The following is a 26,263-nucleotide window of genomic DNA, read 5'->3' as shown; positions in this document are numbered from 1 at the left end:
ATCAAGGGGGCCGGCCCCGTGGTGTAGCGGTTAAGTGTGTGCGCTCTGCTGCTGGTGGCCCGGGCTCGGATCCCGGGCGCGTGCCGATCCCCCGCTTGTCAGGCCATGCTGTGGTGGCGTCCCATATAAAGTGGAGGAAGATGGGCACAGATGTTAGCCCAGGGCTGGTCTTCTTCAGCAAAAAAGGAGGAGGATTGGCATGGACGTTAGCTCAGGTCTGATCTTTCTCACAAAAAAAAAAAAAAAAGAATTCTAATCAAAGTTTAAATCATGTATTTAGTATATAATACTGCTTTGCATGTTTTAGTTAACTAATTGTACTATTATTTTATTGTTTGTAAAAGAGAATTTCATGTAAGTCATATAACAGTATCTGATTATCAAAAATCAATTCTTTAAAAATATTTTAATACTATTTCATAGGATAGAAATGTAAAAGAGACATGACAGTTGTGTATCACTCTATCATGAATATTTCTAATCAGTTCTTTAGTGGAGACTAACATAAAATAATCATCTTCATAATTAAAATACAAGTATGGGCTATCCCTTAGATCAGTGCTATTCCAAGTGTGGTATGGTATGGTGCTTTGTTCCCAAGCACCACTGAGAAAGAGAGATTGGGCATTTAGATACTTTTATAGCAATTTAACGTGACCGGGATATTCAAGTGTGTGGTTTTCTGTTTTACAAAAATATCAATGCTGATGGATTGGAATGAAAAAACTCTTCCTGCTAAGATAGCTTAAAAAGCACTGCTTGGATAATGGAGAGCGCGGTTGCTCATGACTGGAACACTAAACCACAAATCTGAACATGGGCTGCATTTTTTAATAGAGGGAAATGATGGCAAACAGCACATTGTTTCTGCTAGGAATAAAAAATAGTGTTTTGATAACCTAAAAATATTGAATTTTACTACAGATTAGGTTGGGTTAAACACTAGGACAACTCTGTGGGCTTGTGATCTGTGCAGTCACACAGGCCCTGCTCTCAGAGGGCCCTTTACTTGATTTGATGCTCTGCTGTTGCTGCCTTAAAATTCTTAATAACTTTATCTTTGAACTTGTGTCTCATAAGTGAAATCCAGTGTGACAATGGAGCATGCATGTGAGCAGAGGAGACACATGCAATGTGCATGGCTGCCATTTCTTGCAGCTCTGTTTGCATATAGCCTGCCTGATGCCCCATGAGCACAGAATTCTGGTGGACCCACAATGTGTGGCTTCACAATGTGTGAACTCAAAGTGAGCTCAAGGTCAAGTATTATGTCTGCGACTGAGTAAGGGGAGGGGGCGGCACTGACAGCACCAAGAGGCCGTGCTCTCCATTTGCACCAGAACTTGTGTTGAATGCAGGCAGAAGGCAGTGTTACTCTAAGAAACACAAACAATCAAGGAATCCTGCTATATTCCTTCTTATTCCCGTTATTTCTCTGTACTAGCCAGCCATTTACATTAAAAATGATGACGTAGAAGGAAAAGTAAAGATAGGGCAAACCATAATTCCTTTCCTTTCCAGTTCTTTCTTATTCATGAGTAAGTTGAAAGGAGAGAGTGTTGCTAGAATGTGTACATATCAAGAAGTGAAATAAAAATACTTGACATAGTTTTGTGTAGAGTTTCCGTTGTTCTAATAAGAATGGAATACATATGCATATATGAGCTATGAAATACAAATTATGATTTTTGGTGATTTTGCACACACATTAAATGTTCTGATATTTGCATTTAAGACTGGCATGGCACAACATAAAGATAAATACTAAAACTCATGCTAGTAATTTAAAATTTTAATTTTTCTTTACTTAGAACAACATTGGATAGCAAATAATAAGTATCATGACATGTCGAGAAAGAGTGCAAAAGAAAGGAAAAAATTTTATATTTAATACCTTTAATGACACATTTTTCCTGCTTTTTATACAAGGGCCTCCACATTTTCATTTTGTATTGGGTCCCACAAATTATGTAGCTGGCCCTGGTCAAACAGGATGTGTGATGCTTAGATTAAACGGTGCCATTTGCTGTTATCCAGCCTATATGGTCATATAAGTTTAGACATATTGGGCAATTCTGCCTGCACCACTCATTAGCTCTGTAAGTTACTTAACTTCTTTGAATGTCAGTTTCTCCTACAAATGGACTGCCTAACTTAATGTTTGTTATAAAGATTAAATTTTCCGGCATGTGCCAAATACCTAGTACTCAATTTTATTACTGCATTTTCCCAAATCCATTAAGTATATATTGAGAGGCTCTTCTATGGGAGCAATATAGTTAGTTTTGTATCATGAATCTTTCTAACAGTTTTGGGAGACTTTATTGCTCACTATGGAGTAACAAAAAGAAAATACTGAAAATTTCATAGGAATAGAGATCATTACTCATAACTGCCTGGCATGTATTAAGTGCTCAATAAACATGGCATAAATGAATGAATAAAATAATCATAAACCAAAATAAAAAGTATCTTAGTACAGCCTGGATTCATATCTTGGCTTCTTCCATTAGGCAGATTACTTTATTTCTCACTTTCCTCGTTTTTAAAATAAAGACAAGAATTAAAGTATTAAAATCACCCCTTCCTCTTCAGATCTGTTTCTGATAGTTTTCCTTGGATGTTGACTTTGAAAGAGGATGGCCTCATGGAAGCCACGGAAGAAGTAAGGAGTTGTTTACTGACTTCATGATAGGACTAAAATATAATTCTTTTATTAGACTGAAATATATAAATTGTGCATAAAGAAGTGTTTTTATTATGCAATTGAAATAATGAATTTTATCAGTGAGTAGCATGTGTTTTGGTACATTGGTGATTGGCATCCTAGGAGATTGAATGTTACTACCTTGTGTAATTCTTAGAAAGAGACTACAGAACAGCAGCCTGGGAACTAAGGATTCCAGCAGACAGAGAAGGCTGTACCCTTGCAAAGAAGACATTATTTTCTGAGACCCTTCCATTTCCCCTCTAGTTCCTCTCCATTACTTTCCGAACAACCAGACTCTTACTTCAAGAATACCCTTTTCATAATTGCCTCCTTGCCTTTCCATAATTATAATCAGTATTTATTTAAAAGTTACTGTGTATCAGGCACTGTTCTAAGAACTTTACTGTATTAACTCACAACAAAACTGTGAAGAAGATACTTTCATTATTATGTTCACCTCAGAGGAAAGAAAACTGAAGCACAATAAGAGTAAATAATTTGCAGAAGGTGACCCTAGCAGGAGGTAGCAGAATCAGGATTCAATCGCAAGCAATCCGACTTCAGGGTCCCTGCTCTTCATCACCTGGCTTTACTGCCTCTGCACCACATCCACTGGAAAACCAGGTCCTGGATCAGCTCCAATTATACTTGATCAGTTCCCTCTTCCTATTTCCCACCCCAGGTACTTAGGACAAGTTCAGAAATATTTGCTGAATGAGTGAATATATGCTAATCAGAATCTTCAGTGCAGATTTTTTTTCTGAGCTTTAGTTCCATGAGAATATGCACTTCTTCACCTGCATGTAGCACAAGTATCACAAAAACCTTACGTCAATATGACAATATGAATTCCCCATCCAATATCCTCTCTTCTAGCCCTTATCTTCATGAATGGAACTACTCTTTACTCCTCTGCCCAAGTCAGAAACTTGGGAGTAGTTTTTTGCTCTTTCCTATCCCTGGCTCTTCTTTGTCAATCCTTCCTAAATATATTACACAGCAAAGTCTTCTTCTCAAACTGCCAACACTTTCATCAAGGACTTTGTCTTTTCTTTCTTGAATAACAGCGACAGCATTTAATGGCTTCCAAGCTTACTCCCACATTTTTGTCAGATTTATCTTTCTAAAACTCTGGTCATTCCACTTACCCACTGTGGCAGGCAGAATAATGCCACCTCCCAAAGATGTATGTCTAGATGCTAATACTCGAAGCCTATAAATATGTTACTTCATTGGCAAAAAAGACTGTGGATATTATTAAGTTAAGGACCTTAAGACCAAGTGATATTCTGGATTTTCTGATGGGGTACCCATGTATTCCTATGGGTTTCTAAAAATGGAAAAACTTTCCCCATTGGAGTCAGAGAAAGATATCACCACAGAAGAAGATTTGGAGAAATGCGACACTGCTGATTTTGAAGATAGAGAAAGGAAGCCAAGGGCCGAGGGATACAAGCAGCCTCTTGAAGATGGAAAAGACAAGGAAACAGATTCTCCCCTGGAGGCTCCAGAAAGGAACATAGCCCTGTTGTTACCTTGATTTTAGCTCATTGAGACCTGTCTTGGACTTCTAACTTAGAGAATGGTAAGATAATTTTTCATTGTCTTAAGCCACTAAATTTGTGGTAATTTGTTACAATGGAACACTAATATACCTCTATAAATCATCCAGTGACTCCCTAGAGATTTCAGGATTTCTCTCTTAATGTTTGATGTCTGGCTTGGATCCTCTTGTGTTTTCTCATATAGTACCTGTAGTGATTTTCCATCATAGGCCTTGTTCTACTTTCACACTGGTGTGGGGGGCTGGGGGCAGGGGACGGAAAGGGCTCTTGCCCACCTGTAAGGGAGAAATACATTTCCCTTCTGTAATTAAAATCACAAAACTCATGCGCAATGAATGTAATTAGCTATCTCAGGGACTAAACCAAAATTTGGGGGTTTAAGATTATGAAGAGCAATTTGGGAAATACCCACAATTCTCATCAAAGTAATCTGTTAGTAGTCTCAAGCAGGAAGAAACAAGATATGATTGCAATTCAGTAAATGGAAATTGTACAAATTTTACTTTACTGTAGAAAAAAAGATTTTGTGACTAAATGTGCACCTAGAAGCAGAGGCAGATATAGTGTGAAGTGAATGAAGCTTAAAGATCATTGGCCTCCTCACCTGTGTGCCCCTTCCAAAGTCCTGAGAGAGGCCTGAGAGGGCCATACATTCTAACAAAATTTGCATAAGTGAGATATTCCCACTGCAATCAGTTAAAACTACTGTTCTTACCATTTCTCCATCACGTTTTACTTTCTGTTGGGTGGCATTGGAAGGACATATTGTATTTGCAGTTTTCTATTCCTAAAGAGGACCCTCAAACTGCAGAAGTTTCAGGTCATGTAAAACTTGGACCTTTCTCTGCTTAGTGAAACATGAAGACCAAATAGAGTTTGGATTTGCCATTAAAACACAGGAAAAAGAAGAAAGTGTCCTGTTTCAGGGACAAGGTTTTCTAGTCCCTAGGGGAGGTAAAGCACTATTAAAGAGATGTTCCTTTTGATGCCACTAAACTCAAAATACCTGACTTATTTCCCTCATTTTGATAATAGCTTGGTTTTTTATGTAGCATATCCTTAGAGGGAGGACGTGATGATCTGCTGATAATGCTTTCCAGGGAGACCCCAGATGGCATTTCTCATTGTAGAATAATCTTTGGGAATTTTGGAAGAGATGTACGTATATGATAGACAAAGCATATATGTTCATTAATCACTTGCCATCATGCCAGGATTCGTGGGGAAGCAGCAGTGAAGAAAATGGGCTCTCCATTTTTATGGAGCTTGTACATGGATGAGGGAGGGGCATAAAATAAACAAGTTAAATAAGTAAAGGAGATCTTTGTTGATAGAGTTGAAAGTCTTCTTTAGATTGGGTGATAAAGGAAGACTTCTCTGAAGCAGTGACATTCGGTAGAAACTTAAAAGGAAAGAAGGAGCCATGCCTGCAGAGATCCCTGGGTGAGGAGTTTAAGGCAGAAGGAACATCAAGTTCAGAAGCCTGAGACAGAATTGAGTTATACGGAGTTATAGATCAATGTTTTTCAAACCATGGTTTGTGGCCAATTTGTGGGTCTTGAAATCAATTTAGTGAGTTGCAACAATTTTTAAAAATGAAATAGAACAGAAAAGAATAAAATAGAAAAATCAGAGTATATTGCATATACTAAGAAACTAGTTTTCATAAGATGATATGTGTGTGTGTCCACGCATCATGGCTGTGCGTGTGTGTGTGTCTGCATGTGTGTGTATGCATATATGGATCATGACACAAAATGTACTTTTTTTATATGAGTTTCAATAAAAAGTTTGAAAGACACCATTGTACAGCTTATCAAAGGATCTGAATACTATTCCACATGTAATAAAACACTGATGGAATATTTAAGCCACATATACACATACAAAGAAAGAATGTGAGCTGCTCAACAGCTGGATCTACTGATCCACTCTCAGTTCTTTGGCAAGACCAGATTTACACATTTGGAGAACGGAAAATCAGATCCTTGCCTGTGGTGCATCTTATATCTGGGGTGGCTTCTTAGAGGTTCAGCTAGCCATCCTCCTCCAGGAGGCACCCCTCCTGCATTAAGCTGCCTTGGGCAAACTCCAAAAAAGGTGCCCCCTCGGAATGGACAGATTACAAAAGGAGCTGCCTCTTCTGAGGTGCAGTGGTATGGCAATAACCTCACCAGGGTGACCAGGCTACACAGCTTGGCAGGTGGGTTTCAGCCCCCACTTTTCCCATAGCTGAGTACCCTTTATCCTGCAGGAACTACTCAGCCATGTGCAGGATCCCCGGACATCCCCCGAATCTCCTCTGCTTTGTGACTCACTGGTCAGATTCCAGCAGTATTTGCTATCTTGGCTGGTAATTGCTTACATGTCAATCCTTGAGATTGTTAGGCAATATCAGTACCTAGTATAGTGTCTGGTTTAAAATTATGCTCAAAAATGCAGCAAATAATTGAAAAATTAACTATCTAGGAATCAACAAAGTGAATATATTAGATGATGATGTCAGAAACCAGACACAGGTTGCACATGGAAAAACCTAACATGAAATTCAGCTGGAACAGATTCTGAGTCAGGCCAAGCTCTGTCCGGCACTCTGAAACTTCCTCTTAGCCCGACCTGCTTTAACTAACTCTTGCTTCGATTTCTGCTCTTGCTTTTCCCTAATGCCCAGTTTTCTTTCTTCCAGTTTGACTGTTGCTGGTTGCTGAGACCCTGCTCTGACATTTCCGCTGCTCACTTTGTTCCAGTAGGATTTGCCTTTGCTTCCAATTTTCACCTGTTGTTTGCCCCCTGACTGTGATGATTAATCGACTAGATTGGCCAATCTCATCCCACTGAAGGATCTGTCTGCCACATATCCGACTCCTGAGTCCTGACATTCTACCCCCAATGAGCCGGGCCCCTTATCTCACCCCTTTCGTGCCACTCAATTTAGATTGACTTCCTGTATTCTGCCTTCATTTATCGAATGAGATTTGTCACCTGGCATATCAAGCATTTTGAAATATTCACATGACAGGTAGAACATATAAGACTGTACAGATCAGCAGTAATTAATGTTAAAATAAACAGGGAAAATTTACTTATACTAAGATTGTCATTATTATTTAATTAAAATAGTTAATTTATATAGCAGTTTCATACCTAGCATAATAAAAGTATTTTGTAAGATTCATATGACTCGTTAATAGACTAATTAGAGAATTTAAAAAAGTATTTCTAAATAAAGTAATTTTTATCATGAAGATTTAGCACAGATTGTGGTTCTAAATACTGTGATTTTTAGCTGTGTTTATGTTAGGAAAAGAAACTGAACAAATTACCAACCAAGATTCCAGTGCCTAATCCAAGTTTCAATTAATACTTGTTTGCTAGTTGAGAGATTCTGTGTCAACGCAAATAACAAACAGTATAAGAAAAAATGTATCACATATTTGATTCAGCAGCACTGTTGGAAAATAAGTTTTGTTTATTTTTGTGTTTGGTTTTTACTTTAATTTATCAGGCATGATTGAGCTTTTCAAGAGATATGGATTTTTGGAATATCTCCATTCAAATCTGAGTAACAGTACATGCAAATGGGCCTGTTAATAAGCTCTGTCTCTTTGTGCCAACACAAGTTAAATAACTGAATTCAGAAAATTCAGTGAGGAATCAGAGTCAGGTTTAAAGACAACGATTTAGGTCATGCTGCCTTAACTTGGTCTTTGCTCAAGAAATCATTTCTTCAATTTAGAGACAAATTGTAGAAAATGGAAAAATCGCCGAGAATAGAGGCTTTCATTTGTACACATATGCGTTAATTTTCTTTTGAATGTAGGACATGTACAAAAATTATGTAACTTATAATGTCTATGGTACTTTTCTTCCTCCCTCTTGCCCACATAGTCATATAAACAGAATTAGTGTTATAGTTTTTTAAAAAAATCAAACATTACTTTCGAAAGATGCAAGTCTGAACTAAAGTGACATTAAAGCAGACAAAATCAAATGGAGTCACAGACAACAAGATTTATTTCAAGGTCACTGAAACCTCGACCTGTATAGACTGGCAACTCTTGATCAGATCAAACAAGAATGTTGGTTTTTAAAAATTATTATTTTAATGATACTGATATCCATAGTCTCTTTGTCATTTAAAAATGTATTTGCAGCTTCTCTGTCTTACGCTCTTTTAAAAATCACCCCTAAGATATAAGAGAGCCATGTGTCAGAACAGGAATTTTAGAGACCATTTGATCTGAGCTCTGCAAGATTATGAAAAGGCATGGTGGGAGCATTCTTTCCAGCTGTTAAAAGAGAATATGCTATTCAAGCAAGATTAATCATTCATAGCAACTCTGCTCTTGAATAACTAATAATGCTTATTTTATCAATTTTCTTAAATCAAAAAGTTCAATGTGTAAGATTTCTTTATTGATTAATTGTGCTAAAAATCAAGGATTCCCAGATTTGGGGATTGTAGGGACCAGAAAATGTTCAAATATAATAATATTTCTCAATAATAGCAATAAAACAATTAAAACAACCATCCAAACAAAATAAACTTGCCATCTACTGTTATTATAATTTGACAAAAGTAATGTCATTTGATCTCAATTATGAGTTATAATCTTAGAATAAAGAACAATCTTATAAATCAATCAAAAATATGTTTATGAAAACTCAGTACTTTTTTTTTTTTTTGTAAGGAAGATTAGCCCTGAGCTAACATCTCTTGCCGATCCTCCTCCTTTTGTCGAGGAAGACTGGCCCTGGGCTAACATCCGTGCCCATCTTTCTCTACTTTATATGGGACACTGCCACAGCATGGCTTGACAAGCAGTGCGTCAGTCTGCGCCTGGGATCCGAAACTGCGAACCCTGGGCCGCTGTAGCGGAGCACTGGAACTTAACCGCTGTGCCACCAGGCTGACCCCCAGAAAACTAAATACTTTTTAAATGCATTTTGTTTTGCTACACCCATAAAAATTTAGTCAAGAACCACATTGGTCCAGACACTGATGTTTGATAACCACTATTATAGAGGCTTCTAAAATGCTGAGTATATTTAATAGTATATTTTATCTGCATGAAGGGAGCCTAACAAATTGACCCTTATATTACCTGCTCTCGGCTCTAATTTCCTTATGTATGAAATGGGCATAATAATAGGCTTGCCTTTTAGAAATGTGAGAATTCAATACATTAATACATCTAAAATCTTTAACACAAGATCTGTCACACACAGTAAGTGCTTAATAAATTTCAGAACAATATTGTTCTTATTGTCAAAGCCGTGTTTAGGGCCTCGTTATATCTAAGATTTGATTCATCTCTAAAATATCCATCTCTCAAATCCATATTGAATAACTCGGAAAGAAGAGAAAAGAACCATAATCAGATATTGAACTCTAGTTTATGATACACATGCTGAAATGTATAGGTAAAGTGTACTAATGTATACAATTTACCTTGTGTCAAAAAAAGATAAATTGACCAGATGGACAGAGGGATAAATGGATAGATATTCAAGAACAAAGCAAATGTAATAAATGCTAATTGTAGAATCTAGGTAGTGGGCCTATATAAAATTCTTTGAAATTTTCTATGTGTTTTACATTTTTCACAATAAAATGGGAAAAACATTAAAGGGTACAAAAATTTTAAAAAATAATCTCAAAAAATTTGTCACCTATTAGTTAAAATAAAAAACTATCAGATGCAGGCATTGTTCCTAAAACCTATCTGGGAGTTCCACAGTTATATCAAAGGGCAGGATTTCTGCTGCTTGCTTCCAGGTCCAAAATTACTAGCTGTGATGGTGACTCTATAGGCATAACCACGTTTGCCCTTACTCCCACTCAGCCATGCATCAGAGGCTGTGGGAGGCCCTGGTGCCTGCAGGCCCAATCTGGCATCCAGTTCTGACTCACTTGATCAGGCCAAACCTGGGGACATGTGGGGGTGAGTGTGAGCAGAGAGTCTGGGAATGACTGAGGGTTGTAAATTGGTCTCTAGTCTGGAGTCAAGTTCTTGAAAAGTAGCACTGGTATAATTTGATGATAATGTCCAGAACAGAGCATTAGCTGAAAAACATGAAAGACAATGTGCTGACTACATAACTTGCCACAAAACGTTTGTTATGGTACAATTTTACTCCAATGCCGGAAACAAGTATATATGTATGTATGTGTGTGTATACATATATATATGTAATGTATATGTATATATATGTATATATATTTATATCTTGGATTCATAGCTCTATGGAACTATAAAATGTTTTTATAAGATGCTGCTATTTTTCATAATTCTTATGTTCTTTTTATAATTTCAGTGCTAAGTTTTTGTTTGTTTGTTTTTCAAACTCTTTGAGACACATTGTGGTGATTAAAACCTAGAGAATAACTCAGTGTGAGATCCAGAGATAGTCGTTGTGGAAATGATTGTAATGTCACCAGGAAAGAAATATGATTTTATTTTAAAAATAAAGAAAAAATACTTCAGATATTTTAAAAATCCAGTTTAAAAATAAAGAAAAAAATGGAGCCCATCATGGAAATATTTGGCATTCTGTAGAAAGTTTCTAGATATTTTAGTGATATGTCTTCTTCTGGATGCCAGCTAGTTTTATTTTTGAGTAGAATACCAAAATATGAAATACAACTATGTAGCTATTTCTTCCCTATGCACAGATCACTAAGTAAAAATCAATTTCAGGCAACAATAATTCTGCTTTAATAACTTGGACATTTCTTGTAAACCTTTCTTTTTCTGAATTACCCTGGTAATAATTGCCCTTCATTCCTTTATTTCTATATAAACAAAACATCAGAGAAAATACTGTTCTTCAATAATATCTTTCCACAGTAGGGTTAGGCTGTGACAAGAGGAGACTCATCAAGATGAACAAAAGGTAGAAACGATGACTAAATGTGTCAATAGATTGTTTAAGCGTCTTACAGTTTCAAAAAAAGTAGATTGGAGAAATTTGGAGATAGAGAAGCCCTTAGAAACGTGCTTTTATAAATGAGAAAACTAATTTCCAGGACAGTTGAAAGATGCACCTCTCAAGTGCATCTTCAGGCCAGCTAACTGACAGAGTCAGTCAGTCCAATATTTTTTCTCCCACCCCACGCTGCCAGTACCTCTGCAGGATTGCCATTATTTTGCGATGTAGAAAAATGACTTTGGAAGGAAAGCCATATGGAAAAACATTAATCCTAATATGGATAGATGTCTGTTTATATTCAGGGACTAGTAAAGAGATTATATTTAATTTTGAATTATTTATACCAGGTTTTTGAAATTTACATATACATTGCAAATCGTATATTCTACAAAGCACAATAGGGAAGAACTAAGAGTCATCGAGAATCCTTCACCCTGGTTTTCGTGGCTTGAGAACACCTATTTAAATAAGAATTTAATACATCATATATTTATTTTATGTCAGACACTTTGGTGGCTACTTCGTGGTCCCCATAAACTCTGCCCTCAAGAAGTTGGCAGTCTACTAGATGAGGAAGATACTGGTATATAAACAGCATTTACAAAGTTGTGTTTTGCAAGCTTGATCAGAGAAGTGAAAACTGGAGAGAGGCATCAGCGTACATTTGGAGGCAGACTGGCCACGGATAGGAAAGAAGTAGAAGGACTAAGGAGCTGGGCAACTTATGGTGGCGGAGTGGGCGGTGAGTGGCAGGCAAAGAAGAGACACTGGTAAAAAATGAGAATTCTGGTGGATTGATTTCTCTTCCTCTCCCATCCTTCCACTATAACTTTTATATATTAACAAAAACAAACAAAAATGGTAAAGTTCAAGTACAGAGATACTGCTGTAACATCAACCCTAACAAATCTGACCCCTTCTGGTATCCTTTTGAATGTCACCACCAAGCCAAAACCAGGAAATCATCATAGATTGTTCCTTGACCTTCAACCCTCACACTGTATCCCTCAAGTTCCAATACTACTCCAAAATAGGTATTTTTCACATGGACTCCCCTCCATCCACACTGTACCATTCTCGCCCTCCTCATCTCTTTTATTTGGACTACTGTCTCTGGGTTTACCCTCTCCAACCCTGTACTCTGTTTCCCGGGATCCTACAGAATAGGAGTCATCACCTACAAAATAAAATTTAAGCTCAGTAGCCTGTCAATAAAGGTATTTTGTGATCTGATCCTTATCTGTATCATCTTACCTCCCACCACTTTCCTTCCTTCTCTACTTTCAACTTTATTCTCCAAGAATATTGAATATTTGTAGTTCCAGGAACATGCTATGGTTTTGCACTGCTGTGCCTTTTCGCTTGTGAATACCAGCTGCTACGCGGTGCTCTATTTAGACCACATGACTGCACTAGTGAGTTGATGGAAAAATAAATGAATTTATTGTTGCCCTTCTTGGTTGGAATTTCTCAGAGTCTCAAATAGTATGTGTTTTGTTCTCCTAGATGGACCATTTAAACCACTATGTACTGGCACTATGTTATGTACTTGAATAACAAGGACAAATCGTTTATCATCTCTACCTAACAAGATAGCATACAATATTCAGCACAAGTTAGAAATTAAAAATATTTTATTTAAGGTCATAGTACATAGTATGATGTTAGTTATTGGTAGCTGGTGTGTGATAGGAACCTGATAAATATTTGAAACTAAGAAGGAAAGAAAACAGGAAAGCAAACAAGAAAGAAAGAGGGAGAGAAATAATTTGAATTTAAAAGTCCAAGAGGTATGATCTTCTCACATATTTTTAATCAAAGAAATCCCTGTACAGACAATATTTTATAAGAAAACCCGATATGTAAAGGAAATATATATTCCTTCCATTAGGTCTACACATACTTACAGATTACTTGCTATACGCTTGGGCTGTGTTAGGTGATAGAGAATTGATAAAGAACAAGATCTCTGTTCCCTTGGAGCTTTACTTCTATTAGCAAAGATAGACAATAAACAATAAGAGAAATTTTCAAATGGCGTAATATGAAAATGATAAAACAGGATATTGTGATTGAGAGTGATGGACAGGGAGTTTGGCTACTTTTGATAAGGTAATTGAGACAGCCCCTGTAATGCTTACATTGAGACCTGGGTAAATAAAGAGGCATCCAGACAGAGAAAATATCACATGCACAGGCCCTGTAGTAGGAACAAATTTGTCAAGTTCAAGAAATGGAATGAATGAAAATAAGAGAGAGGGTACACGGTATAAAATGAGGACAAGGTGATAGGCCTTGTGATATAGGGACTTAGAGGCATATTCATGAATTGATGGGAAGCTAGTGTAGAGTAGGTAGTAAGCATAGACATGATTGTTGTTGAAGATGGAGTGGGCCAACACCATACACATACTCTAAGAACTGTGAAGTTCCTCCCATGTTTCATGCCTGCAATTCACATAATTGACACTAGTTGAACTCCATTGTCGTGGTTTTCACCAACGACATATATAATTGAGTGGTGCTCAGTTCAAATAAACAAGCATTTCCTCTCTTTGACATTAGTCCTGACAATGATTTTTTAGATTTGACACCAAAAGCAAAGGCCACAAAAGCAAAAATAAACAAGTGGGATTACATCCAACTAAAAAGCTTCTTCACAACAAAGGAAATCATCAACAAAATGAAAAGGCAGTCTATGGAATGGGAGAAAATATTTGCAAATCATACATCTGATAAGGGGTTAATATCCAAAATATATAAAGAACTCACACAACTCAACAGCAAAACCCCCAAATCCAATTAAAAAATGGGTAGATGAACTGAATAGACATTTTTTTCAAAGATGACATACAAATGGCCAACAGCTATATGCAAAGATTCTCAACATCACTAATCATCAGAGAAATGCAAGTCAAAACTACAATAAGATATCACCTTACATCTCTTAGAATGGCTATCATCAAAAGACAAGAAATAACAAGTGTTGGCAATGATATGGAGAAAAGGAAACACTTGTGTACTGTTAGTAAGAATGTAAACTGATACAGCCACTATGGAAAACAGTATGGAGGTTCCTCGAAAAATTAAAAAGAAAACTACCATATGATTCAGCAATTCCACTTCTGGATGTATATCCGAAGAAAATGAAAACAAGATATTGAAGAGATATCTGCACTCCCATGTTGACTGCAGCGTTATTCACAATATCCAACATATGGAAACAACCTAAGTGTCCATCAATGTATTAATGGATAAAGAAAATGTGGTATATATATACCTATATCTAGATATATGTATACAACATACTCGAGATATATATATACAATGGACTACTATTCAGCCATGAGAAAGAAGGAAATCCTACCATTTGTGACAACACGGAGGGAGCTTCAGGGCATTATAAGTGAAATAAGCCAGACAGAGAAAGACAAACACTGCATGTTATCACCTATATGTGGAATCTTCAAAATAAAAAAAATTAAAACTCATAGAAACAGAGAGTAGAAAAGTGGTTTCCAGGGACTGAGGGGTGGGGGAAATAGGGAAAGGCTGGTTAAAGGGTACAGACTTTCAGCTATAAGATGAATAAGGTCTGAGGATCTAATGTATAACATGGTGATTATGGTTGATAACTTTGTATTATGTAATTGAAATTTGCTAAGAGAGTAGAACTTATATTTTCACCACCACCACCAACAAAAAAGATAAATGTATGTGAGGTGATGGATGTGTTATTTAACTAGATTGTGGAAATTCTTTCACAATGTATAGGTATATCAAATCACCACGATGTACACTTTAAATCTCTTACAATTTTATTTGTCTATTATACCTCAATAAAGCTGAACAAACAAACATGTCCTGAGCATCTACGCTATGCCCATCACTGAGCTTAGTGATAGGGACACAAAGATGAAAACCATGGTTCTTGTCTTAGAGATTACACAATGTAGACGGAAAGACGAATACATTAACATAATCTTAGAATAATGCATTCAATGCTAAGGTAGAGACATTGAAAGACTGGGGTGAGGATCAATTGTCCCAGGCTAGTAATTTGTGGAAGGTTTCCTAGAAGAAGCAATACCTGAGTTTTGAGTTAATTAACCAGGCCAAAAATGGTGTTCCATGTACAGAGAAAGTATAAACTAAAGAAGTGATACATTTTCATGTAGATAGGCACAAAGGAGGTCTTTCAAGCCAGTATTACTAAAGCTTAAAATATGAGCTGAGTGGGAAATGAGATTTGGGACATAAACAAGAAACACTTCAAGAAAGTTTTCAAGGCCATTTCAAGCTGTTCAAACACTATCCTGAGATCAATTAAAAGCCATTGATGAATGCTGAAGAGTAGACTGGACCTAGTCAGATTTGCATTTTAAATAGATCGCTGGCAGCTGGTGGGGAACATCTTGGACATATTTTTTCCCCAGCTACTATTCTGGAAAAGAGTTGCTTCCCTAGAGATGCCAAACCTCTTCTGAATTCTTTAAACATCTTTTAACCATGATAGAACAGTTTTAAAAGGAGTTACTTAATATTTTCCTTATACTCTCCAGCATTTTTCTTTTCCAAATTAACTTTATAATTTAGGTGCATAATGACAAAAAGGGAGAAGAAAAAAGTGGTTTGTGGTTTGCCTTATTAGCCAGACATTCTGCTAACAGAAGCCTGAGATGTCCTTAGTTTTCTAATATTACTCGTGTCTTAGATTCCAGGATAGCAGTGAATTCATCTGACCCAGATATGACAAGGAATCCTCTCTGATGAATATTTGCAACTTTTTTTTCATCTTTCCTCTGAAAATCTTTATTCCTCTGATTTGATTCTGTAATTGGAAATTAACTGGAAATCATATTTTAAAAAATCTTATGATTATAAATATTGCATTTCTTTTATCTGAGGATGTCCATCGTCATGTTGCACATCTTACTTACAGTCTGCTGACCTTTGGGCAAGGCATTGAAGCACTGCTCTCTGTTCAAGGCACAGGTGCATTCACACCTACGGTGAGAATGCAGGTCTCAGTTGTATGTTTCAAGCATCTGTATTAGGCCCTAGTTAGCTATCCTGTCTGGAAACTTCTAATACCTTGAAAATCACAGCCCAGCTTAAAGTCTTGGCCGATATTGATATGCAAGTTTCAATGATATTTTAAATCCGTTATTAAGCTACTGTCTCATTCATCTTACCTATTACTGGAGTAATTCTTTTAGGAACCTGTACTTCTGCCATTCTGCATTCACAATTAGGCATTAAGTAGCTAATGAAAACATGATATAGTTTGTGAGTACATTTCTCTGGAGACAAAATTTGAACTTTTTTTTTTTCTTTTTTCAACATGTAATAGTTGATTATTTTCACACTAGAGACTAATGATTGAACATTTGCATGGCTGTAACCAGACAGAGAGAAAGACAAGTTGAGGGGTTAATCTTTAAATTCTGTCTTTGTTGTCTCTACTCTCCTTTTTCCAATGTCTGCTATTCCCTACCTTCTTCCATATCAAAGCCATTAAATATCATTGATATTACCAGTTTCTCCTCCAAAGTAGGCCAAGGCCAAGCATGTTTTTCCCTAGAAGAAAAAACAATTAAAAAAAAAAAACCACCTCATTTGCAAGAATATGTTCATAATCACTTGTTTATTTGTTCCTTCATTATTTCATTCATTTACTGAGTTATTAAACCTCCTTTCTTTCTAATCAAAGCTTGAAAGCAAAAAAATAAAAGCTTGAAAGACAATCTGGTACCTTTAAAGGCCCCTGGGTTGGGCACCAAAGACCTGGATGCAAGTCCTAGCTTTGTAACTAATTGTGTGAACCAGATAATTGTAGCCTCCTTAGACCTTAGTTTAGTCATCTCAAAATGGAACTGATTAAATCAGGAGCCACTTATCTTAATTAGGTCATAGGCCTCTTGCAGAATCTGATAACTATGAACTCACCAAAAAAGAACAAATGCTCATATCCACATAAAATTTTGCATTTGATTTCTTAAGACTTATGGAATCCTAAAACCTATGTATGAATGCTTAGGAGATTCATAGGCTCCTGGTTAGGAACCATTGAAATGAATAATCTCTACTGTTAGAGTTCCATAGAGCTTTGCTATTCAAAATGTAGTTCACAGAGTAGCAGTTCACTCGGAAGTTTGTTAGAAATCCCAGGTCCAGCCCCAGATGTATTGAATAAGAATTTGCAATTTAAAAATCTCTTCAGATAACTCATATGAACATTAAAATTTGAGAAGCAAAGCTATCAAGTTTGGTTTAAATAAATTTTACGTAAAGGCAGAAAGGAAGGTGATGATTATTAGAATGGATTAGAGGTGCTTTCCTTTCTTTTGTCTCCTTCATAATGTCCCAAAATACAGACAAACCACAGTGAGGGTTTTTAATCATGAACTCAGATCCTTGGATGAACTGAAGAACCTTCCAATGAAAGCAACTTAAAATTCTAGATTTGGTTTTATTCATGAAAGAAGCATTTCCTTACATTACGTTATGACGTTTGTGTTAATGATAATCATAATTAAATACACACGGTGTTTGGGGACGCTATCACCACTAATGGCTCCACTGACAATATGGGAAGAGACAAACCAAAAAGTTAGTTTGGCCATGTAAAAGTAATTCTAATGACAGTCATTTATGTGAACTACTTAGCGCTTGTGCCTAATAATCATGCGGTATAATAATGACTATGCAATCCACGGATAGACTCAACGTATCAGATTAACATTGCTGTAGGTTTTATTTAATTACAGTAGCAAATCTCAGAGATATATTTAGTCTTCATAATTTGTTACTCTTGCAGCATGAAAATCTGCTCAGAACCTTCAAAATTAGGCAAATAGTTAAAAAGGACATGTTGAAGATGATAATTAGTTTTTTATATTAAGATATTTAGTATTTATTTAGGGTCTCTATTCTGAAGTGTAAATATATTTGCACTTTTGGTTCAAAATATATAAAAGAAATTTAAAACCATAAGTATTCATATGCAGATGGTAGACTTGAACTTTGATGTCATATCTGCCTAAAATTAAGGTAACTTTTGAAGTTCTCCTAGTAGATGCCACATTAGTCTGCAAAACTGTAAACTCCTATATTTCCAAAATGACTTCTCAAAATGGAGAAATGAAATGTATTAGAAGCATGAGAAACATAAGGATTAAGGGATGAGAGGAAACCACATAAGGTAAAGAGGAAATAAGGTTATGAGTGGCAGGAGGTAGATATGAAATGAACAGAGTATGAATCTTCATGCATAAATGCAGAGTGACATCGACTGAGCCAAGAGCCTTCTTTCCACAGAGGAGAAAACAAGGTGTTTTTAAAGTGTTCATACTTCTTTTGCTATACCAATAATAGTCACACAATAATACTCCATACTTTAGAATTAAATCTCTCTCTCTCTCTCATATGAGTTATAGTAGTAGTGCCTCTTGGTATTCTAGAAAGGGTATAATATATTAGAGGAGATGGCTGCATCATTTTATTTCCAATAAAGATTTCTTATCTTTAGTAACTCTATGACCTCATGTGAGTTAATTGAGTTGATGGTTACTCGTCCTTCTCTGATCAGAACTTTCAGAAAACTCTAGCTCATTTGCCTATGCCCTCTTATTTAAGTATTTGCTTATCTTCTCTTATCTAAGCCAGTGGCACCTTCTAATTTCCAATCCATTTATCTGATGCTTCTGCTTTGTGAGTAATGGGCAGTTGCTGCCAAAACAGATCTTTCTTACAAACTTAAATGTTGAAAAAGCAAGAAAAATAAGGCTAATTTCTCTTTCTCCATTTCTAGTTAAGAGTTTTGGTAACTTTCTTTGCACCTATTAAACAGGCACTCTGGGTTCAAGGCAAGAGCAAGGTTTGGGTTCAGGGAGGCAAAATTGAAAGCACGTAGGTGGTGGTTTCCTAATCATAGAAGTTAATTGCCCCTACGACTAGTAAGAGTCTGATAAAGAACCACTCTGTTCTGTTGCATCTCAAATTGATTCATGCCAGTTTATTCCTTTGCTAATCTAAAGCATTTATCTTGCATTGGAACTTTCTCATACTAGTTTAATAGATGTTTGTTGAATAAAGACAATAATTCAAGCAAATGATGTAAGAACATGCACTGTTCCTTACTCTATGAGAATTATACCTTACAGTCCATTTAGGTATTGATTTATTATTTATTTTTTCTACCTCTTTTTGCTCTGCAGATTTGATTTCATATTGGATATAATTTCCTAGGTAAAGCAGGGACTGTATAAGTGGGTAATAGGATTTTATAGTGCCTAACCATAATGTCACATACAATTATCTTTTAATAACAGTTATGATGATGATGTACTCCTTTACTGCTTTTAACAGTTATAATGATGATATATTTCTACCCTTTCCCATGTAGACACAGAAAAGGCCTCTGCTCCTGGGCCTGATTCATTGTGAGGGCTGATATGCTTGAGGAAGGAGCTGAAGGACAGGAAGAATCCACAAGAATCAAGAACTAAGATGGAAACAAGAAGAGACTACTGAAAAATACTACAAGCGGGAGTCAGATTTACCCCGCTCATCTAGCTCTGTACAGGGTTTATCTTTCCTGTCTTCCTTTTTGTCCTATGGTTTCCCCTCCCAAGCTGAAAGTCTGTGTTCATCTTTTTGGCAAATTTAGAAATTCACATTTTCTGAATTTAGAATATTTAAGTAAGAGTCACGCATACATGTGTGTGTCTATGTATTTATGTATATATTTACACAGGTGTGTTTATGTGTAAATATATCTACAAGGGTACGTATGTGTGTTACATTTGCACGTGAGTATATCTGGATGTGTACTTATATATTTGGCAGTTGGTGTTTGTATGTACATAAGTATGTATGTATGTGTGTGTATTTCAGTGTATACCTATGTGTTTTACATTTTGGCATATCAGAAGACAGACAAATTTGAGAAAGTAGATAGCTCATCTGTGTAACAGTTTGGTTTGAAAAATGAACTTTGTAACACGTTTTGGGCTATTTACACTTGATCTATGTCAAAAAACTTTTTGTTTGCTTTAGGAGAATAATTTTAGGATGAAGAGAAATTGACCTTGGACAGTTTTCCAGGGATTTGGACAATTTCCAGGCTAGGGAATTAATTGTGACTTGTGTGTTTTCTGAATCCTGCTGTTTCAATTGAATGAGTCATTTTCTGTTATAAACAGTTTTTATTCTATCTATGGATTTCTGTGTCCCATTTTACGGGTGGCCTTGTCTCACTAGCCAGGAAAATGCTTCTATTCAGTAGATGTTCACTAACCGTTTAGCAGCTTTAATTAGTGATCAAGAAGTTCCCAGTGATTTTTAGAGGTGAGGTCATATAAGCTAAAAAGTACTACAATTACTTTTTCTTCTGTGATATTCAATCCAGTATATTCAAAATCTTAGAACAAAGCTTAGCAACGGTTATGAAACTACTGATAATAAATGGGCTTTCAATATTTTTCGTACTTTTACCAGCAGAGTGGTTTGCTTTTAAACCTCTTTTCTTTTTATCTGCATAAGGCATAATTAATTATACAGAATTTCAACTCCCATTGTAGAAAGCTGAAAACCACATGTAATTGTTCTTAATAGTTGGATTCTTTTTCTGGATAGAAGCACAGAAACGTCTTTCTTTCTGGGAATCACAAAATTGTCGTGCCGAGTTGAACAGGATGCAAATCTGGCCTGAAGTTTTCTTACACTTGCTGTAATAATATGTACTGTTCATCTACTCCTCAGGTTGCCATTAGGAATAAAAGCATATTATCCCAGCAGGATGCTGTTATCTCTCTGGTTACACAGCCTGCCTACAGACAAGGCCTGGCTTAAATTGGGAACCTGATATATTGTGAGACCGCGTGGACCTGGAGATAATAATGAAGCGACTCCCAGTTTTCATACCTGGTTAAGAACAGGCAGTTCTGAATGGAGGAAACATGGGTAAATTTTACTACCTACTTTTATGTATGGAAAATTATAGTAAATTTCTCCCTACTACATTTATTTTTAACACTGAAATTGCCAACATATTTTTCACAGAATCTTTTCAGCCAGGTATCAAGAAAAGTACAATGTAATGAAGAACTAATGTACTTTAGATTTATTCAGATATTTTATATGCAATATACAAGCATGTTTGAGTATATGTATTTCTTCTTTCCTTCCCTACTATCATCTTTCTTTCTAGATGCTCTTTACTTTGCTACAAATTTAAATGCATTCTGAGAAAAAAATTTTACTGACTGGATAGGGTAAGAGACATGAAATTAAGCAAGATCATTCACAAATTAAATCACATAGTTTAAAAATATAATACCATAAGCCTCTTTACGGTTATTAGGGACAGAAATTCCACTCTGAGCTTCCTAGCAGCTGCTGAAAGAGAGAATTACTCATTTAATATGATCAGTAATAAAATCAGTATGACTCCTCTGAAAAACAAAGTCTGAGAAACACTGCAGATTATCATAAAAGGACCCTGTACAATGTAGTGAACTGGATTTTTTAATAATATCCTTATTTTAAATTCAACAATATATTCTACAGGGCTCAATGGTGACTTAAAGCATGATGGTAAAGCATAGTTCAGAGAAATCAGTTCTAGAAGTGAGAGGTGAGAACAATGCATTCCTGGTACATAGGTCTCAAATTTAGAATATATCCAGGCAGGATTGGAAATTGGAAAGCCATAGGCCAAGTTTGGCCATAGATCTGTTGCATTTGTCTTATCATTTTTATTTAGTCGGTTTGAATGTGTAAGGATCAGTGCTTCTCAAACTGACTGCAGTGAAGCACTAGTTTTGTTTTTAAATGTCCTATCCTTCATGAATCAATAGGTTTGTAAAATACAATTATAAATAAATTACTAGAAAAAAATAAATTAAAAAAGACTTAAAAATACAAGCCCATATTTTCTATTATTAGATTTAACAGACATAAGTTACTTTCAACTTGTGCTGTAAAATTTTCTAAACGCCTCCTCTCAGTTTCTGCATTTATCAAGGTCTAGTAATAAACACTTTGCAAACCAGTCTAGCTCTGCAAAACCTGCTTTGAGAAGCACCCTCATCTCAAAGGGGCCAATCACTTCCATTACTTCACTTTCCATCGTGACTCAGTGTTTTACTCTGGAGTCACTTCACTCATGTACATTGTAGTCTTGGCAACTGGGAGTAGCTAAATTTTGGACCAATTATCCTGGGGCAATAGTCAAGGCTCCAAAAAATGGTAATCCACATAACTAAGCTTTTAATGAATACTAGATGGAGTGCGGTCAAATTATACTTCCTTACAAGTTACCAGGGTACAAATATTCTGTAGTACCATTTAAGGATACACCATCTGTAAAATAATGTGTGCTGTTGGTTGGGGCAGCTAATCTGTTAATAGGCCAAGTTGCTGCACTGGGTTATATTCTTAGGGGGCAGCCACCCTACTTCTGCATGGAGGTAAGCTGTCTCTGCATATGATTTCTAGTCTTAGCTCTACCACATAGTCACTCCAGCAAGCCATGGAACCTCTCTAAATTACCATTTTATTATCTATTAATCAGTCTAAAAAGCTTGATCTTTATTATAAAGAACAAAAGAAATAACATGTATCAATACTTTGGAATGATGCAAAATGTTATTTGCACAAATTAGGTTGTTTACACATGTGTACAAATGTTCAAATGGCAAGGAATTAAAAATAAGTGAAATAACCATCATTGTACTGTGTGTAATTTTTTTGGTATCATTGGTATATATTTTACTTTTACACGTTTCAAATTCCCAATATACTGTTACTATTGTTGTTTTAGAAAATTGTCTTTTAGCACAATTAAAACTTTCAAAGATCTTTTATATTGACCTTTATTTTTAAAATTACTGGAATTCTTCATATCTTGACATAGATCCATATTTCTGTGTGCTATCTTATTCCTACCACATGAAGAACCTTTTTTAACATATTTTGTAGGACAGTTTTTGCTGCTTTCTTTTCATCTTTGATGTTCTGCTGTTTGAATATGAAATGTAGAGATGTGTGTGTGTGTCTGGATGTGTGTGTGTACTTTAATTGTTTGTTTAGTTATCATGTTTGGAGTTCTCTTGACTCTTGGATATGTGATTTGATGACTTTCATTATTGTTAAAAATTCTCGGGTAAAATATCTAACCCATGGCTGGTTTTGGTAAAGAAAGTTTCTTCTGTCTCATCAAATATTTCTTCTGCTTTGTTCTCTTTCTCTTCTGAAATTCCAATTACATGTATAAAGGCCATTTGATATTGACCCAGAATTCTCAGATGCTGTGCTCTGATTTTTTGTTTTTGTTTTCCTTTTATTCCTTTTGTCTCTGTTTTTTTCAGTTTAGCTAATATCTAATGACCTGCCTTCAAGTTCACAGGTTCTTTTCTCAGAGATGTGGGGTCTACTAATAAACACATTGAAGGAATTTGTCATCTGTGATAACATTTCCTTTTATTTTTAGCATCTTCATTTGAATCTTTCCTATAGTTTCCATTTTTCCACTGAAATTCTTCATCTGTTCATGCATATTGTTCATCTGTTCCATTAAGTCCTTTAACACATTAATAACAGTTATATTAAAGTCCTTGTCTGATAATTCCAACTCTGGGTCATCTCTGAGTCTGTTTTCTCCACTGCTTTGACTCTTGACAATGGGCTATCTTTTCCTTGCATTTTTGTATAGCTTGTCACTTTTTATTAAATGCAAAACGTCAAGTGTAAAACAATTGAGACTTGTGAAAATTATTTATGCCTGGAAATAGAGCATGCTTCTTCTACTCTAAGAACATTAATTTGGGGCATTGAGTTAATCTAGTTGGGAGTTGAGCTTCAGTGCACCAAAGGCTTCAAATTCCTCTATAATTGCCTTGTGCTTAGGATGGGGATTAGGGACTTGTAGGGGGTGGAATTTTGTGCTTTACCTACAGTGGTGGCCAATCTTCTACTCTGCACCTACATTACTGAGGGAAGCTCCCTCCATCTCCCACCTTGCTTCCAATAGTTCTCATAAGGACCTGATGGAGTTCCACGTGACAGCACCAGTGAGTAAGTTCAAACTCCCCTGTGTCAGTGGTTACCAGAGGTGCTATTATCACTCTAGCCTTTAGCAGTTTGTTAAAATTTTAGCTGATTTCTTTTTAGCCACTTGTATGGTGATCAGGTGTTCTTTTGTTCTCTGCCACATATGAACCATCTCCATGACCCATTTCTCCATGGAGGGACCTGCCCATGGATTGGAAATTCTGGATATTTGTTTGTCCTATGAACTTAGCTTTCTGAAGGGTTCAAGAAAAGTTATAAATGTGTAGTTTATCTGGATTTTTCTTATTTTTAGGGTGGAATTCATACTCTTTACAGCTTTGTTCATCCTAGGTAGAACAAGAATCCTTCAGCTCATGAGTTTTAATTCTTAGGGAAAAGTTTTATACCACACTAACCTAATCATAATTAAAGCACAGAATTTATTTTTCAAGTGTCTACTTAATTTTGTCATGGAAAGTATGATTCTAATTAGTTCATCCATGCTCATTGTACACTACTTCTTGCACTACTATATAATATTCTGAAGAGTCCAAAATTCTCCTAGTAGACTGAAAGAGTGAATGTCACTTGCTAATTATCTAATTGGAAAATACACTCACTTCATTTGTTACAAATGGAAATCATTATGTCTTTTCAAATTATTAAGTATGGAGAAAACATAACATTTATTGAATGAGAATGTATAGTGCCAGTCAGTATTTTAAGGGTTTCTACTTATTATATAATTCTACATTCACAATAATCATGCAAAATTTTTACATAATGGGAAAAAGAGTCTTAGAGATACTAACAAATTTGACTTGGGTCTCAGCTAGTAAATAGTCAGATGGGAATATGAATCCAGTTATGTCTGGTTAGAGATCTATGCTTTCCTTCTATATAGTGCAGTATTTCCATGGAGCTTTATTATAACATAGGTAAATATTTGTCTTTATCAGACTATAACTTGCTGCTCTGTACTCTCTTCCCTCTATACTATTTTTATGTTTATAGTCCAATATTTTCATCTTTTCCTCTGTTTGTGCAAGCTATCACTGTCATGCTCCAAACAAGCCAAAGTCATTTCCTGACCTTCCACGCTTTCCATAAAACCTTATCAGTCTTGTATCTGATTCACTCCAACCTCTTTATTCTCCTAAATAACACATATATTTTATCACTTTGAAAGTATTCAGTTGCTAACATTGCTATTAAAGTAACAAGGCAATGTAGAGACAAAACAGTTACTAAAGCCCTGTCTATTATGAGGAAAACAACGAAAATTCAGTTAGTCAAAATTCAAGAATTTAGAATTTTTAAATTTCCAAAGTGGCTCTGGAACAAAACAAGAAAAACACAGCCCTTGGATTAAAATGAAGATGAAGCCAGCCCATGAATAACCAGCAAACACAGAACAAGTGTCAGAGAGCCCATCATTTCATTTGATCCTTCAAGTTCACTGCATAGGAGGAAAGGGGGCTGTCCCTTAGAGAAAGGCTTTTTGTTTATGTTTTTATTGTTTTTAGCACATGAGTAAGCAATAGGAGGCAGAAGAAATTGGAAAATTAGAGAAAAGAGGAAGGAGAGACGTGCACCAGACCAAGGGCGGGCAGCATCGGTTATAACACCAAACTACAAAGGCAGGCATGCATGAGCAGCAAACATTTGAACACCAGAGAAAAAAACACTATAACAAAGAAATAAGGAAGAGCATCCGTGCATCTGAGCAAAAGGTGAAAGGAAAGTGTGCTCATCTTCAGTCTACCTCTTTGATGAAGGAAAAAAGTCAGAGGCTTTGAAATTTCTAACTCAGGTTTAGAAGAGAAGCCTGTTCTGGATAATATGAATCAGTGACTCCCAAACTTCTAATGATTAAACAAGGCCTTGCATTTAATTTTGTGACCCTCCTCTCAATTTCTAAAAGTATAAAAGCTATATAAAATCTTGAGTTTTCACTATTAATATGAAATAATTTTAAATACTTCAAGGTGTCACAAAA

Source organism: Ceratotherium simum, chromosome 19 (genome assembly GCF_057802395.1).
Source record: "Ceratotherium simum simum isolate JZ-2026a chromosome 19, ASM5780239v1, whole genome shotgun sequence".
NCBI classification, from domain to species: Eukaryota; Metazoa; Chordata; class Mammalia; order Perissodactyla; family Rhinocerotidae; genus Ceratotherium; species Ceratotherium simum.
The sequence above is the reverse complement of the archived record's forward strand: the minus strand, read 5'-3'. Positions refer to the sequence as shown.